This window comes from Scyliorhinus canicula, chromosome 11 (assembly GCF_902713615.1).
Source record: "Scyliorhinus canicula chromosome 11, sScyCan1.1, whole genome shotgun sequence".
Classification (NCBI taxonomy): Eukaryota; Metazoa; Chordata; class Chondrichthyes; order Carcharhiniformes; family Scyliorhinidae; genus Scyliorhinus; species Scyliorhinus canicula.
The window spans coordinates 67141474-67160143 of NC_052156.1; the positions used below are offsets into that span (position 1 = coordinate 67141474).

Consider the following 18670-nt stretch of genomic DNA (forward strand, 5'->3'; position numbering starts at 1 on the left):
TAAATACCACAGGAAGTAACTGCATATAAATATGTTAATTGCTTGTCTGTTACTAGCCTATGGCATAATTTCCATGGCCACTGACAGTCTCCAGGAGACTGCCTGAGTGCTTATTAAACTTGAATTTGCACCAGTTTTCACAGATGTTCCTATGGCTGAAATCCAATGAAATATAGAGCAGAGTTTGTTTGCCATGCGAGAAAGAAAGAACTTGCATTTATTATATATATTTATATATTTATTCAGTGTCTTTCATAACCTCAGGACAACTCAAAATGCTTTCCAGTCAATGATGATAAAACTGTTTTGAAGTAATGAAAAATCTGCAGTATAACAGCTCTGAGAGAAATTTCAGGGTTTAATCTTCTTGAACATTTCACCTGTGGTGATTCACCTCCTTCAGAAGATTAATCAGGTGGGAAAGAGTCCTTGACAGCACAAATCATGAATGGCCTGTTGGGAAAAAACAGGTTTGACAGCAAAATGACCATGTCTTATTTTAGATATTTTTTATATAATCCAAACTGAAGCTTCCACTTGTAACTTTAATTCGCTTGAAAATTAGCGCTCAATTGAAGGTATGGAATAATATCTGCCAATAAAATATTTGTATCCCTATATATGTGCATACATTTCTCTATTATTTTTCTCTGAAAATCGTGATTTCTCACTTTCAATCTTTTCAATGCACTGAGTGACCTTTGATTCCCAATAACAAATTGTTCAACAGAAACACCATTATAACAGAGAGATCAGTCTGTATTATGGGCTTCTGTAATGGGTTATGGGTTTCTGTGTGATGAATGTAGTTTCCTAACCTAATACTTGAGTTTGAAGCAGAGAAGCCAAGTGATCTGACTCAGACAACTGCATTCCTGTTGATTATGCAGCCTGTTAAACTTTCAAGTTGCACGTAAAGAATTAATTCAGAGGATCATGAGATTGAGCTGTTATGACAGGATGTAAAATATGTTTTGGGTAGTCTCAATCCTACAAACTGAAAGGTTCGTCTGAAGCTAAAGTGCCAAGATTGACAAAGATGTGTTTGCTGAGGACATGGGAGAAAGAGGTGAAGGGTTTTTTGTCAGTATGCTTTTTTGTTTACAGAAACCCTGCCCGGTAATGAGCCTGATTGACAGGCTTGGTTTCCTGTTGGGTGAGGAGTGCTCTGGGGCAGGCCATAAACTGCAGGTAAGGATCCTGTAGTTGCTAGTGGGAGTGTGGGATAGAGATCCAATTCCTGACCTGGCTCGGGGTGGGTTCCCAGTTCCCAGTTCCCATCCCATCCTAGACCTCAGGTGGTCTAATTTTTGACCAGTTGAGTTTCCTTTCAATAGCAAGTGATCTGCTGGTTGAGAGGCCCAGTGATAGGGAGGGTGCTGAGGAGTTCGAATGACGAGAAAGAAGTGGCTTTAGTGGAGGTGAGCAGCAAGCATTTCTGCTTCTCTTGGCCGACAAAGTACCTGTAAAGAAACCTGAAGATGTCTTTATTTTCCTTTACATGAGTACAGGGAAGGACCGGCAGCAACACATTCAGATTATGATCAAGCCTTCAGGGCCTCCCAAGAAAGGCTGAGAGGTAAAAGAGTTAGAGCTACCAGGAGTAAAATTACAGGGATCAGGGCCCTACCTCATTCCATATTTCCCTTGTGCTCACCGACCACCCACCAATATAGAAGAAAACAAGCTGCTCGCTCATCCAAGAAAACATCCTACACCTCAGGATTCACTAGTAGTGTAGTCCGTCAGCTACCCCACAGCAGGACCTTTCAGGATGGCAGACGGACTGAGCGAGATGGGCACACATGGTTTTGGATGTGGCACAGGAGGTCCTGGTGGAGGATGTCCAGAGGAATAGGGATGTCTTTTCCCTGTTGCAGTGAAGGAGACCACTGTCATTAAAAAGGCACCAACCATGCATAAGGGACTGCGTGGCATAAGGGATTGGGTAAGCACATTGTGGAATTGTTACCAAGACTAGGCTCATAAGAACCTATATACATGGATTGAAAGCTTGAGGACACAAGCAGCAGAGCTATGCCTGCTGTTTTCCACTAACAGGCGAAGTAAAACTGAGACTGGTTCACATGACACATTTCCCTCTGGTGATAATATGCTGCAATATTTTAAAAGCCTGGTGCAACATCCCCCTTTCTTTTTAAAGATACTTTCTCCTTTTCCAGGGAAGTATAACAATAACAATACATATTCATGTTTAGTTTCCATTACATAAGTACATAGGATTGTTCAGTTGCTGTTTCTAAAGTGTCGAGGTAATCTGCTGGTATGCCCAGATTTCAGAATGGTATTTTTGTCCAGAGGTTTCTTAAATGGCCTACAGTGATGTGCGGGGTTGTCTTAGGCTTGGATTAATTTGGGATCTTATCCTAAATGCAATAGGACTCTATGATAATTGAGGAGCTGGAATGGATCTGATTTGTCCTCGGTTATGTCTCACCATTGCAAAGTTGTGTGTCATAACGTTATAGGAGCTTAATTCTGAGCATATTCTCCTCACCCCGACTGGTTGCCAGGTACCTTCTGTGTGATCCTAGATGTGAACTTACTGTCCCAAAGGTAAACTTGACAATTTTGTGTTTTAATTTTTATTGTGCATACTGGACATCTTCTTTTGCAGTTTTAAAAGTTTCTCTCGAGTTTCTTAGAAAGTAGAATGGGCAAGAGTAAGTAGATTGGTACAGGCTTGCTGAACATGAACTCTGCCAGTAATGAATAGTTGCACTTAGAGTTGTCACTCTCAGATGCAACATTGCAATGCGTGGATCTTGCTTGACCCGACTACATTTGAGATCCAGGGATTTCACCATGTGAATCATTCATTCACCTAACATATTAGACCTTGGGTCATGAGTAAAAGAAATAATGTGATTGATATTCCATTTCTTACACAGATACTAAAAAGACATGTCAAACAATTGTGATTGTTATCTGTAATGATCTCTCCAGTCACATCAAATAAACTGAAAAAAGCACATGTGCACAACAGTTGTGCTTGACGTATAATGCAATTATTGAATAATGGGGTACTTGGTAAAGTAGTCCACAGTGAGGGTGAAGCCAGTGCCATGAACGTGAAAGAGGTCAGATGTGATTTTGGACTGAGGATGGGTAGAAATTTCACATAGAATCAATGGTTCTTTGCGGTGATTTTGCATATATGCTCTTGCCATGTCTCGCACTTCTTGACATTGACTTCAAAGACACCCAGCCAATAGACTTTCTTTCTTGCAAGTTCTCTGACCCAATCTTTGCCTGTGTGTGAGTATTGAGGTTGTTGAAGAACATCAGGTCACAAAGATCCTGGTATGATGACCTGCCTATCTTTAATAATGACTTTCTGGGAAATTCCTAATTCATCCACCAAGGTCAAAATGGAACTTGCGTGTTTTGCAAATGTTGAATTGAATTAGGCCATAAACCGGGGTGGCATGTGGCGCAGTGGCTAGCACTGGTACTGTGGCGCAGAGGACCTGGGTTTGAATCCCGGCTCTGGGTCACTGTCGGTGTGGGGTTTGCACATTCTCCGTGTCTGTGGGGGTTTCATAGGTTAGGTGGATTGGCCATGCTAAATTGCCCCTTAATTGAAAAAAATGAATTGGGTACTCTAAATTTATTAAGAAAAAGAATTAGGCCGTAATCAATAGTGATTTTCCACAGTTTCTTCCTGGAGCTTCTGGTATTTGCATTGTGCAAAATGTACCAAATCAATCAATTGACTTTCTTTGGTGCATGCAGAAGGCCATATCCTCACATAGAAAAAAAGAGCACGTTTAGGCAATTCGGCCCTTTGAGCCTGCTCTGCCATTCAATATGATCATGGCTGATTATCTATCTCAATACCATATTCTCACTTTATCCCCTTGATGCCTTGATGCTGTTAAAACCTAAAGAAATGATCTTGTCTGATGTGCTGGGTCTACAAGGACTGAGTTTACTGCAGTGATGAGAGATACAGGCTTCCAACACTTGAAGAAATGCAACTCGATTTTATGGAACTATTAACTGTCATACATGCTGTAACTGTGGGTTGACACTATGCTGACTTGACTGGAGACCTGAGGCTAACCTGACCAGACTATCTTACTACCACATGGTGTTTGTTCTAGTTGCTGCTCACGAGCTCTGACTGTCTCAGAGGCTGGATCCCGAAAGAGCGGGAAAACTAGTGCCCTCTGGCTTTACAGTGGTCGTGTTCTGTCTGGTGAATGGCTGCTGTGTTCTGTGTGTTCATTGGTCATCCTGTGTGTCAATCACTGCCTGTCTGCACTTCATTATATACATGGATGTATATTATGACATCTCCCCCCTTTTTAAAAAAATGTGTGCAGGTCAACAAATAGTGAATGTGTGTGTACAGGAGCCTGACTATATACAAAAAAATATGCTATCGTATTTACATGGAAAGGTGTCGAGTGCAGATAGAGGGCAGATAACAAATTAGGAAAAAACATTATGTGCAGATGTGTAAACGATGAGATCACAAGGTAATGCAACATTCAGTCTATAAATTCAGTCTCTGCGGTGGGCGACGAATTCTGGTTGACCGCCTCAAGGGTGGGTCAGGGGCCGCCAGCACTTGAACGGTGGAATTGCCTCCAATGTAGAGGTCGGCAGAATAACTGGCAGATCGGTGGCCTCGTGGAAGGGTGCGTCCTGGGGAACCAGCGTGCGAGGCGGGGCATCACGGTCAGGTGATGGGCGTGGAAGTCGCCGCAATGCCCGCCTATTATGCCGAAGAAAGGAGCCATCAGGCATGCGAACGAGGAATGATATCGGAGCCACTTGTTTAACCACCACAGCTGTGGCAGACCAGCCACCGTCAGGTAGCTGAACACGAACTCGGTCAGCAGGGACCAGAGCAGGGTGATCTGTGGCGTGGTCATCGTACGCCGACTTGCATTGGGCCCGAGACTGTTGCATCTCTGTAGGACCGGGAAGTGGTCAAGGTCCGGAATGTGGATAGCCGGCACCGTCGTTCACAGTGTGCGGTTCATTAAGAGCTGTGCTGGGGACAGGACAACGGACAAAGGAGTCGCCCTGTAGGCTAACAGCGTCAGGTTGAAATCCAAACTCAAGTCAGCACCTTTGGACAACAGTCTTTTAACAATGTGGACCCCTTTTTCAGCCTTCCCAATCGACTGGGGGTAGTGGGTACTTGATGTGATGTGACTGAAATTGTACAGCCGGGCAAAATTTATCCACTCCTGGCTGAAGAAGCAGGGGCCGTTGTCAGTCATAACTGTGAGTGGGATGCCATGTCAGGCAAAAGTCTCCTTGCATGCCTTGATTACTGTTGCTGAGGTGAGGTCAGTCAGTTTGATCACCTCGGGGTAGTTGGAAAAGTAGTCCACCAGGAGGACATGGTCTCGGCCCCTGGCATGAAAGAGGGCAACACCAACTTTGGACCATGGGGAGGTCACCATTTCATGTGGCTGTAGAGTCTCTTTCGGCTGAGCTGGCTGGAAACTTTGACACGTTGGGCAATTGAGGACCGTGTTGGCGATATCTTGGCTGATGCTTGGCCAATATACTGCCTCTCGGGCTCGACGGCGACACTTTTCAACCCCCAGGTGACCCTCGTGGATTTCGCCGAGGACCAGCTCTCGCATACTCTGTGGGATCACTATTCTGTCCAGCTTCATTAGTATGCTGTCCACTACCGCTAGGTCATCCTTTGCATTATAAAACTGGGGGCACTGCCCCTTTTGCCAACCATCCGTGAGATGGCACATGACCTGCTGGAGTACAGGATCCCTAGCCGTCTCCTGATGAATTTGCACGACTCTTTCATCAGTGGCCGGAAAGTTGGAGGCACAAAATTCCACCTGCGCGTCTATTTAACAGACAAAGTCCGACTTTTCCAGGAGACAGATCCGGAGTGAGACTCATCCAGAGTGGTGATTGCAACTTGGTAATTTGGTGCAGTGAGGTAATTCGGTGCAGAGTGTGAGGAGGTGCTTTTTCAGAGGTGCTTTTTAACCCTGTAAGTGACTGGTAAGTAGTTCTTTTCATTGTCTAATTTATTTATTTTTATTTTGAAATTGTTGTTGTATAAGTTTACCTAAGGTTTAAGACATGGCAGGAGATCCCAGACCCGTGTCATGCTCCTCGTGTGCGATGTGGGAGCTCAGGGACACGTTCACTGTCCCTGGCTCTTTCACGTGCAAGAAGTGTGTTCAGTTGCAGCTCTTGTTAGACCGCTTGACGGCTCTGGAGCTGCGGATGGACTCACTTTGGAGCATCCGCGATGCTGAGGAGGTCGTGGATAGCACGTTTAGCGAGTTGGTCACACCGCAGGTGAAAATTAATGAGGGAGATAGAAAATGGGTGACCAAAAGAAAGAGCAAGAGTAGGAAGGCAGTGCAGGTGTCCCCTGCGGTCATCTCCCTGCAAAACAGATATACCGCTTTGGATACTGTTGAGGGAGATGGCTCACCAGGGGAAGGCAGCAGAGGCCAGGTTCATGGCACCATGGCTGGCTCTGCTGCACAGCAGGGCAGGAAGAAAAATGGCAGGGCTATAGTGATAGGGGACTCGATCATAAGGGGAATAGATAGGCGGTTCTGTGGATGCAATCGAGACTCCAGGATGGTATGTTGCCTCCCTGGTGCAAGGGTCAAGGATGTCTCGGAGCGGCTGCAGGACATTCTGGGGGGGGGGGGGGGGGGGGAGGGGAGGGTGAACAGCCAGTTGTCGTGGTGCACATAGGCACCAACGACATAGGTAAAAAAAGGGATGAGGTCGTACAAGTGGAATTCAGGGAGTTAGGAGTTAAACTAAAAAGTAGGACCTCAAAGGTAGTAATCTCAGGATTGCTACCAGTGCCACGAGCTAGAGAGAGTAGGAATGTCAGGATAGATAGGATGAATGCGTGGCTCGAGAGATGGTGCAAGAGGGAGGGATTCAAATTCCTGGGGCATTGGGACCGGTTCTGGGGGAGGTGGGACCAGTACAAACCGGACGGTCTGCACCTGGGCAGGACTGGAACCGATGTCCTAGGGGGGTGTTTTCTAGAGCTGTTGGGGAGGGTTTAAACTAATGTGGCCAGGACATGGGAACCAATGCAGGAAGTTGGAAGGTAGTAAAACAGGGACAGAAGCAAACGGAAGTAAGGGGAAAAGTGCAAGGCAGAGAAGACATAGTCAAAAATCTAAAAGGGCGACAGTACAAGGTACAGTGACTGAGGGGAGCTCAGTGAATAGGCCCAGTAATAACAAAAGGAATAAAACTGGAGATGTTAAGATTCAAAACAGAGGTAAAAAAACCAACATAAATGTACTTTACCTGAATGCTCGTAGTGTTCGGAATAAAGTAAATGAGTTGATGGCACAAATCATCGTAAATGACTATGATTTAGTGGCCATTACTGAAACATGGTTAAAGGATGGTCATGACTGGGAGTTAAATATCCGAGGGTATCAAACTATTCGGAAGGACAGAGTGGATGGTAAGGGAGGTGGTGTTGCTCTGTTATTTAAGGATGACATCCGGGCAATAGTAAGGGATGACATCGGTGCAATGGAGGATAAGGTTGAATCCATTTGGGTGGAAATCAGGAATAGTAAGGCGAAAACGTCACTGATAGGAGCGGCCACCAAATAGTAACGTTATGGTGGGGCAGGCAATAAACAAAGAAATAACTGATGCATGTAGAAATGGTACAGCAGTTATCATGGGGGATTTTAATCTACATGTCGATTGGTTTAACCAGGTCGGTCAAGGCAACCTTGAGGAGGAGTTTATAGAATGTATCCGCGATAGTTTCCTAGAACAGTATGTAATGGAACCTACGAGGGAACAAGCGGTCCTAGATCTTGTCCTGTGTAATGAGACAGGATTGATTCATGATCTCATAGTTAGGGATCCTCTCGGAAGGAGCGATCACAATATGGTGGAATTTAAAATACATATGGAGGGTGCAAAAGTAAAATCAAATACTAGTGTTTTGTGTTTAAACAAAGGAGATTACAAGGGGATGAGAGAAGAACTAGCTAAGGTAGACTGGGAGCTAAGACTTTATGGTGGAACAGTTGGGGAACAGTGGAGAACCTTCCGAGCGATTTTTCACAGTGCTCAGCAAAGGTTTATGCCAACAAAAAGGAAGGACGGTAGAAAGAGGGAAAATCGACCGTGGATATCTAAGGAAATAAGGGAGAGTATCAATTTGAAGGAAAAAGCATATAAAGTGGCAAAGATTGCTGGGAGATTAGAGGACTGGGAAATCTTTAGGGGGCAACAGAAAGCTACTAAAAAAGCTATAAAGAGTAAGATAGAGTATGAGAGTAAACTTGCTCAGAATATAAAAACAGACAGTAAAAGTTTTTACAAATATATAAAACAAAAAAGAGTGGCTAAGGTAAATATTGGTCCTTTAGAGGATGAGAAGGGAGTTTTAATAATGGGAAATGAGGAAATGGCTGAGGAACTGAACAGGTTTTTTGGGTCGGTCTTCACAGTGGAAGACACAAATAACATGCCAGCGACTGATAGAAATGAGGCTATGGCAGGTGAGGACCTTGAGAGGATTGTTATCACTAAGGAGGTAGTGATGGGCAAGCTAATGGGGCTAAAGGTAGACAAGTCTCCTGGCCCTGATGGAATGCATCTCAGAGTGCTAAAAGAGACGGCTAGGGAAATTGCAGATGCACTAGTGATAATTTACCGAAATTCACTAGACTCTGGGGTGGTCCCGGTGGATTGGAAATTAGCAAACGTGACACCACTGTTTAAAAAAGGAGGTAGGCAGAAAGCAGGAAATTATAGGCCAGTGAGCTTAACTTCGGTAGTAGGGAAGATGCTGGAATCTATCATCAAGGAAGAAATAGCGAGGCATCTGGATAGAAATTGTCCCATTGGGCAGACGCAGCATGGGTTCATAAAGGGCAGGTCGTGCCTAACTAATTTAGTGGAAATTTTTGAGGACATTACCAGTGCAGTAGATAACGGGGAGCCGATGGATGTGGTATATCTGGATTTCCAGAAAGCCTTTGACAAGGTGCCACACAAAAGGTTGCAGCATAAGATAAAGATGCATGGCATTAAGGGTAAAGTAGAAGCATGGATAGAGGATTGGTTAATTAATAGAAAGCAAAGAGTGGGGATTAATGGGTGTTTCTCTGGTTGGCAATCAGTAGCTAGTGGTGTCCCTCAGGGATCCGTGTTGGGCCCACAATTGTTCACAATTTACATAGATGATTTGGAGTTGGGGACCAAGGGCAATGTGTCCAAGTTTGCAGATGACACTAAGATGAGTGGTAAAGTGAAAAGTGCAGAGGATACTGGAAGTCTGCAGAGGGATTTGGATAGGTTAAGTGAATGGGCTTGGGTCTGGCAGATGGAATACAATGTTGACAAATGTGAGGTTATCCATTTTGGTAGGAATAACAGCAAACGGGATTATAATTTAAACGATAAAATATTAAAGCATGCCGCTGTGCAGAGAGACTTGGGTGTGCTAGTGCATGAGTCACAGAAGGTTGGTTTACAGGTGCAACAGGTGATTAAGAAGGCAAATGGAATTTTGTCCTTCATTGCTAGAGGGATGGAGTTTAAGACTAGGGAGGTTATGTTGCAATTGTATAAGGTGTTAGTGAGGCCACACCTGGAGTATTGTGTTCTGTTTTGGTCTCCTTACTTGAGAAAGGACGTACTGGCACTGGAGGGTGTGCAGAGGAGATTCACTAGGTTAATCCCAGAGCTGAAGGGGTTGGATTATGAGGAGAGGTTGAGTAGACTGGGACTGTACTCGTTGGAATTTAGAAGGATGAGGGGGGATCTTATAGAAACATTTAAAATTATGAAGGGAATAGTTAGGATAGATGCGGGCAGGTTGTTTCCACTGGCGGCTGAAAGCAGAACTAGGGGACATAGCCTCAAAATAAGGGGAAGTAGATTTAGGACTGAGTTTATGAGGAACTTCTTCACCCAAAGGGTTGTGAATCTATGGAATTCCTTGCCCAGTGAAGCAGTTGAGGCTCCTTCATTACATGTTTTTAAGGTAAAGATAGATAGTTTTTTGAAGAATAAAGGGATTAAGGGTTATGGTGTTCGGGCCGGAAAGTGGAGCTGAGTCCACAAAAGATCAGCCATGATCTCATTGAATGGCGGAGCAGGCTCGAGGGGCCAGATGGCCTACTCCTGCTCCTAGTTCTATATAGAACAGTACAGCACAGAACAGGCCCTTCAGCCCTCGATGTTGTGCCAAGCAATGATCACCCTACTTAAACCCACGTAACCCGTATACCCGTAACCCAACAATCTCCCCATTAACCTTACACTACGGGCAATTTAGCATGGCCAATCCACCTAACCCGCACATCTTTGGACTGTGGGAGGAAACCGGAGCACCCGGAGGAAACCCACGCACACACGGGGAGGACGTGCAGACTCCACACAGACAGTGACCCAGCCGGGAATCGAACCTGGGACCCTGGAGCTGTGAAGCATTGATGCTAACCACCATGCTACCGTGAGGCCCTTATGTTCTTATGTTCTTTATGAGTGCATCGGCCACAATAAGCTCTTTGCCCGGGGTGTAGACCAGGTCGAAATCATAGCGGCGGAGTTTGAGAAGGATACGTTGCAGCCGTGGCGTCATCTCATCGAGGTCTTTGTGTATGATGTGAACAAATGGCCTGTGGTCCGTCTCGACCGTGAATTTGGGGAGGCCATACACATAATCATGGAATTCGTCAATCCTGGTGAGGAGGCCCAGGCATTCTTTTTCAATCTGAGCGTATCGTTGCTCAGTGGGCGTCATGACTCTGGAGGCATATGCGACTGGGGCCCAGGAGCAGGAGTTGTCCCGCTGGAGGAGTACTGCCCAATGCCAGCCTGGGGCCGTGTTTTATAGTTTTATAGTGGTCATGTCCTGTCTGGTGATTGGCTGCTGTGTTCTTTGTGTTCACTGGTCGTCCTGTGTGTCAATCACTGCCTGTCTGTGCACCATCATATACCTGGATGTATATCATGACAATGCCCTGCTAGGTTTAGGTGCTCTAGTGAGTGCATCAACATTTGGGGTTGTACTGAGGATTTGAAATCTTCATCGACCTGTGAGGATCACTTTGTACTCGCGTCCATCTTGAATAGTTCTTCAATGCTCTGCATTTTGGGCTTGTCTAGTAGATCCTTCTGGAGTGCCTTCTAGCGAATGGATATAATGAACAATTATGTCTGCTAGCTCTATATTTGAAAAATCACAATGCTTTCCCTTGTCCCTGTATCTGCTGATGAAGTGGTCAGTGGATTCTGAAGGCTGTTGCCAAAATGGCATGATTGCAAGTTGAGAAGTTTAACCTGATACTGAACTGCTTTTCCAATCTACTTCATATCTCTTAGGGTTCTTTTAGCTCTTCTTCCATTAAAACTGACATCTTCACCTGTGGACCTTCATTCCTAATTGCTAGGCACATTTTTATGGCTTGCTTGTCTGGTTCAGACACACCGAAATCAAGAAACAGAAGAAGACAAGATATAGGAGCAGGAGGAGACCATGGCCGGGATTCTCCCCTACCCGGTGGGGCGGGGGGCCCCGGCGTAGCGGAATGGCGCCAACCACTCCGGCGTTGGAGCCCCCAAAGGTGCGGAATCGATAGGGCGTGATTCCCGCCCCCGCCAATTCCCGGCTGGCGGAGAATTCCAGCCATGGCGGAAGCGGGTTTTACGCCGGTCCCGGGCGATTCTCCGACCCTGCGGTGGGTCGGAGAATTTCGCCCCATATGTCCATTGAGCGTACTGAACCATTTAATATTCTAATCTTGGGCTTCAACAACATTTTCTTGCCATCTCCCCTTATCTCTTCATTCCCTGCAATGACAAACGTCTCTCAATCCTAGACTTAAATTTACTCAAAGGTGGAGAATATACAACCCTCTAGAGTAGAGAATTCCAAAGATTCACAACCCTTTGAGTGAACTAATAATAATAACCGCTTATTGTCACATTCCGGCGCCGGTTCGGGTACACAGAGGGATAATTCAGAATTCTCAGCTGGTACGGTAATTGAACCCGCGCTGCTGGCATTGTTCTGCATTACAAGTCAGTGGTTTAGCCCACTGTGCTAAACCAGCCCCTATATTTCTCCCCAGCCCAGTCCAAAATGATTGTTTCATTATCCTGAACCCTGTGTCCATTATTTTAGATTTCCCAGCTAGCAAAAACAATCTCTCAGCATCTACCCTTTGAAATCCCCTCAGAATTTTGCAGGTTTCAAGGAGATTGCCTCTCATTCTTCTAAACTGAAGTGAATATAACCCAATTTACTTAGCCTCTAAGGAGAGTCAGTGGAGCAATAGTATTGTTACTTGACCCAAGGTAATGATGTGTGACCCAGGTTCAAATCCTACCATAGCAGTCGTTGGAGTTTAAACTGAATAAAATATCTGGAATTAAAAAGCCTAATGATGACCATGAAACTATTTTTGGTTGGTTTCCACAGATGGATCTTTCTCATTCAGCTTTTATCTATCAACAGAATGTACTCTTGTTGAGGATTTTGAATCATATCTTTAAATGTTTCCCACTGTTCATTTACCTCCATGCTTTTTAGTTTATTTACCCAATTAATATTATCCAGTTCTCCCCTCATACCTATTCAAGTGGCTTTGTTTAAGCTTAAGATTTTTCTTTGCGATTTGTAAATGTCACTATCAATCTTAATATGGAGTTCAATGGTATTATGATCACTATTTCCCAGAGGTCTTTTTGCACAATATTACTAATTAACAAAATACAAGATTGAAAATAGTTTTATATCTAGTCAGTTCCACAATGTATAACAAAATATTCTACAAATTCACCTTCGAGACCCCACTGGGCAATTTGATTGTCTCCAGTCTATAAGAAGATTTAAGTCCCCCAGCGATTGTAACATTGCCTTTGTTACAAACTGTCTTGTTATGCTCTTGGCATAGCATAAGCTGCTTCCTTGATGTGCACTCTGACAAAGGAAGGTTCAGACATGGAGATAACTTCAACACGTTTACTAAACTATTAACAATTTTCCGACTCGGATTCGCCTCTACTGTTACTCCTTCTGTAGCTACTCAGATTGATGAACCAAGCTGCTACAATCCATGTGTTGGTGTGATGTTCAATCAATCCTGTGTCTGTACTCACTGAGTGTCTCCACTGGAAGATCATGTGTGCTGTGTCCTTTATATATAGGTTGGTGTAATGCCCCTCTGTGGTAGTGTCACCTTTGCGTGCACCGTGAATGCCCATTGGTCGTGTCCTATCTTACTGACCTATTGGTTGAGTGTCTGTGTGTCATGTCTCTGGTGCTCCCTCTAGTGTCTAGCTAGCCTACGTGTACTTACATTAACCCCTTGTGTATCAACAGTGATGCATATCACCACACATACTTCAATAATTTCTCATTTAGTGCTCTATTCAACTGTTGAACTAACGTTAGCGAACATTGAAACTACTTGCACTTTTATAATTCACCTATTCCAAATTTCCACTCATATTGATTGTACTTCATGATATTCTGAAGACAGATCCTTTCTCATTAACGCCTTTATGTCAACCTTTACTATCAGGGCTACCCTTCCTCTTTTGCCATTATTTCCTGCCCTTGTTCACCTTATAAACCATGACTGGGATTTTTTTGGCCCTGATACAGCAGGTTCCACTGCAGCGGATGCAGCGAGCCAGTCAAAATTCTATTGACCGGTGGGATTGCAATAATATTCCGCCGGTGGGCAGGCTCAGGATATGCTTTTCTCTGTAATGTTGATTAAGTCTGAATCATTTATCTGTTTTGGGGCTATTGGGTCGTCTATCCCATTGTGGATGCTTCACACATTTAAATAAGAAAGCTTGAATTTCTTTATGTTACTTCCATTCCCTGCAGTGTCCTGGGGCGGGATTCTCCAACCCCCCCCCCCCCCCCCCCCCCCCCCTCCCCCACCGGGTCGGAGAATCGCCAGGGGCCGGCGTCAATCCCGCCCCTGCCGTGTCCCGAATTCTCCGCCCTCCAAGATTTGGCGGGGGCGGGAGTCATGCCGCGGCGGTCGGTTGGCCCTCCGCGCTGGTCGGCGGGCCCCCCGCGGCGATTCTCTGGCCTGCGATGGGCAGATGTCCCGCCGCTGACAGGCCTCTCCCGCCAGCATGGATTAAACCACCTACCTGACCGGCGGGATTGGTGGCGCGGGCGGTGCTGGGGTCCTGGGGGGGGAGGGGAGCACGGGGCGATCTGACCCCGGGGCGTACCCCCATGGTGGCCTGTCCCACGATCGGGGACCACCGATCGGCGGGCGAGCCTGTGCCATGGGGGCTCCTTTTCTTCCGCCTTCGCCATAGTCTTCACCATGGTGGAGGCGGAAGAAACCCCCTCGCCTGCGCATGCTCCAGTATGACGTCAGCAACCGCTGATGCTCTGGCGCATGCACGGACCTACCCCGGCCGGCGAAGTCCTTTCGGCCCCTCAATGTGAGGGCTTGGCCCCTCTCCGCACCTTTGGGGCGGCCCGACACCGGAGTGGTTCACGCCACTCCAACACGCCGGGACCCCTCGCCCTGCCCGGTAGGGGAGAATCCCAGCCCTTGTTTGCCAATGTACAAATTCTGTTGCACTCTTTGCCCCTTCCTGACCCACTCTGCTTGTCTTTACCCACATTGTTGAACTGTTCTGATACCTCAATTTTTATCTTTGGATTTCTAAATTTCACATTACCTGAGCCCTCCTCCATCTCTGTTATTTTAAAGATCTGTCCATCACTATTTACGCTGTTTGAATATTTTGAAGTTGGAGAGCAGTCGGCCTGCATCCTAATTCAAACTGGGGTATTTTGTGGACATTTGGCAATACACCTTTGACTTTCCTTGTTGTTTTATTCAATGTATTGTTCAGCAACTCTCGAAGCTGCACATTATAATTGCAACCTTCTCTGCCCCGATATTTATGATGTTTGTTTTTGCGAGAGTTTCCTTTGCTCATTATCAATCTGGTTCTCACACTGGCCCCTCACCTTTCTACAACACAGTGTTTGGGCCTCTCATTGTTTCCTCCCACTCACGGAACTGACAGGCTGTGTATCCCATCTCACTAGGAGGGATCTGTCTGCTTACCAGCCCATTACTTGAGCATTATCCTGACCAGGCTCTTCAAATATTTTCTGTGCAGTCACCTTGCTGTGATTTTAACACTGTCCAACACTGCTAACTTGTTGCCATCTGACCAAAATATCGAAGGCCATCTCATGCCCATGTAACACAATCTAAAACTGTTGACCATGTCGTACCTGTATTTAGAAACATAGAAATTAGGAACAGGAGTAGGTTGAGCCTGCTCCGCCATTCAATATGATTGTGACTGGGGCAGCACATCGCACAGCGCTGAGGACTCCAAATTTATAAAAAGAAAATTATGATTGTGACTGCTCCTCTATCTCAACATCATACTCCTGCACGCTCCTCAAACGCCTTGACACCTTTAGAGTCTAGAAATCTATATCCTTCTTAAATATATTCAGTGACTTGGCCACCACAGCCTTCTTTGATACAGAATTCCACAGGATCACCACCCTCTGAGTGAAGACCTAAATGGTCTACCCCACTTATTCTCAGCTCTCTAGCCCAAGGGAACATCATCGCTGCATCCCATTTGTCCAGCCCTGCCAGAACTTTATATGTTTCAATTTGATCCCCCACATTTGTTTTAAATTCCAGTAAACACTGTAAGGTCCTGTCAACCCACCCTCTCTTCATATAAGAATCCTGCCATCAAATGCAAAATACCTGTTCAATTTATCTTCCATATCCTTATCCACCATTATTAATTCCTAGACTAATTGTCTACAAGACCAACACTCATTTTGTTAACTCTTTTCTTATTTAAGTATCCATAGAAACTCTTACTATCTGTCTCTTGCTGCCACGCTGTTTGACCATCGCTGAACACCATGTTGTGCTTTTATGATGACATAAAGGCAGCAATTGCTCGCAAGGGATTGGATAACATATTGTGGGTACATTTATCAACACTAGGCATATCAGAACCTATGTATATCGATAGAAAGCTGAGCTGTGTCTGTTGTTTTCTGCTCACGGTCCAAAATGGAACTGAGACTGGATTAAATACCTCTCTTTTTGTGAAGGCATGCTGCTCTATCACTTTAATGCATATTTGCCCATTTGCCTTCTTGTTCCCCTCTTCTGTATCAGCTTGTGCTGTTTTGCCTGGCTTCATTTCCTTCTCACGGTCTTCCTGTAGACAAATGGGGGATCGTTAGCAGGATTCCCATCATTTTGCACTCTCCTTCTCCTTTAAGGTGTCTAATAAGATGGAGTAGCACAGCACTTCCGTTTGCCAGATGAAGTCTTCAGAGAAGTTCTAGAATAAATGTTGAAAACTTTCCAGAAAGTCTACCAAAATGTTTAAAAAGTCCTGTTCGAACCTCCAGCAGTGTATGAGCAATAAAAAAGATGATAAAAGTTTAAGACACACTCAAAATTCCCTTCTACACCATGGGCAGAATTTTATGCAGTAATAACAGGCGTGTGCCTGATCTGAAAGTGCTTAAAATCTCAACATCATCGCAATTATGGTTGGTGGGCACATGGAGGAGTCAGAAGCATGCCTGCCTGCCAACAATTAATCAATACTTCAAACAATTGAAGGCAATCTTATGTTGCTCGTGTAATTTAGTCATCATTGCACCGGTCCTAGGGTGGTTGAAGCTTTATCACGTTGGCGGGAGGAAACGGTGACCATGGGGGAGTGAGCGACTGGGTGGGTGTTTGGGAGTGACTGATTGACTGAATGTGTGTCAGTGACAGTGAGTGACGAAGTGTGTCTGTGTGTGTGGGAGTGACTGAATGTGCAGGTGTGGGAGTGACTAAGTGCACAGGGGTTAGTGACTGAGTGGGTGTGGTGTGAGTGAGTGGGGTGAGTGTGAGTCTGCTTTATGCCCAGTTTCAATTTTCTCACTCATTTGCACTGCTGCACACCAACATATACCTGCACCCAAATGCTCCAACCCACATGCACTGATCTTCCAACATTCTGCTAATTTTTATTGCTTACACTTTTTAAACTCAACAATGTATTGCCATGACATTGCTTTACATTTGTTCAACAAGTGTTTCTTACCTTGAAATATCAATTTTTGTTTTGAAATTAGGTTTATTGTATGCCAAAATTATCTTTTTGAAATTTGTTCCCTGGCCCCTTGAGTGAGCAAAATATGCAAATGTGGAACCCCAAGATAAAAGGTTGGACAAGCATGTCCTAAACGTATCTCCTGAATTAATACGCAAATCTCAGCTATAATAATAATAATAGCTTATTGTCACAAGTAGGCTCCATTAAAGTTACTATGAAAAGCCCCTAGTCACCGCATGTTCAGGGAGACCGGTATGGGAATTGAACCCGTGCTGCTGGCTTTGTTCTGCATTACAAGTCAGCTGTCTAGCCCACTAGCCCCTGCTATGTTCGTTTGCTCTCCACTCTTGTACTCTCTGCTGCCAATGCATGGCCCTCCCCTCCTGCCCAGAGAATTATCTTCTCATTTGCCACACTCTTATCTCCAGTGGTTAATAATACCTCTTGTACTTCTTGATGGGAAACTTCTAGTATCCTGGACATCTTAATAATGTCCAGATTCAATGAACTATTCAGTCCATTGTTTTCCCAAGCAGTTCGACATGTCCAAACATATCTTTGATTTTTTAAAAATTCTTTGATTGGATTCTTTGATTCTCTTTTTTTGACTCAAATCATCCACATAGCACACTCATTGAGTGCAACAAGAACACCAAAAACTGCAAGAAGCTCAGCAGAAACAAGAACAACAATAGCAACAACAAAAACAAATGCAGCGCAACAAGAATGACAAAAACAACAAGAAGCAACCCGGAATCAACAAGCACGACAAGAAAAAGAACAAGAATAAAAGCAAAAACAACGAAAACAGAATTAACAAGAGCGACAAAAAGAACAACAAGAACGACAACAACAAGAGCGGCAACGAAAACAACCAAGACAGAAATGACAAAAACAACAAGAACGACAACAAAATCAACAAAGACAGAAATGACAGAAACATCAACAATGAAACAATGACCTGTGCAACATGGTACAACTCTGTACATGAAGGACAATGCCACAGTACACTGCGAAACAATGACAAGACTACAAACATGCCATGGCATGATAAAGAAACTCACGAATTCACATCTGCTCCAGAACAAACAAGCAAAACAGCTTTCACGATCGATGACATACAGAATCAATTCCACAAACACAGAAAAAAGTCAAGATCAGACAACAGTGCAACACAGAATCACTACCCGCAATCAAATGGAACAGGGGGAAAAGGTGTCCACATCATTAAACGACTCATCAGCAAGGTAGCCGAGTCACGTTCCAACATCAACCTAGCTCTGTTATCATACCGAGCAACCCCATTGAGCTCAGGACTGTCGCCAGCACAAATGCTCTTCAACAGAGACATCCGGACAACCCTACCGGCAAAGCAATTCTGAGACCCCGGCAATGCACCGGTTCTCAATGACATGCGGGCACTATGCTCCAAACACAAACTATACTACGATCAACATGCAATCCCACTCAAGCCACTGACAATAGGTGACACCATCAGAATCAGGGACCAGAAGGCGGATGGTCTGAGTCAGCCATGGTG

At 44.9% G+C, this 18670-nt stretch overlaps 1 long non-coding RNA gene across 1 annotated transcript; it reads right to left on the reverse strand.

Moving 5' to 3' along the window:
• Positions 1-340: 340 nt before the first annotated feature.
• LOC119973606 lies at positions 341-15914 on the reverse strand. Its single transcript, XR_005462358.1, has 2 exons — positions 15885-15914; positions 341-453 (listed from the first exon to the last, which is right to left on the reverse strand). It is a non-coding gene; the product is annotated as an uncharacterized LOC119973606 (long non-coding RNA).
• Between the last annotated feature and the right edge of the window lie 2756 nt (positions 15915-18670).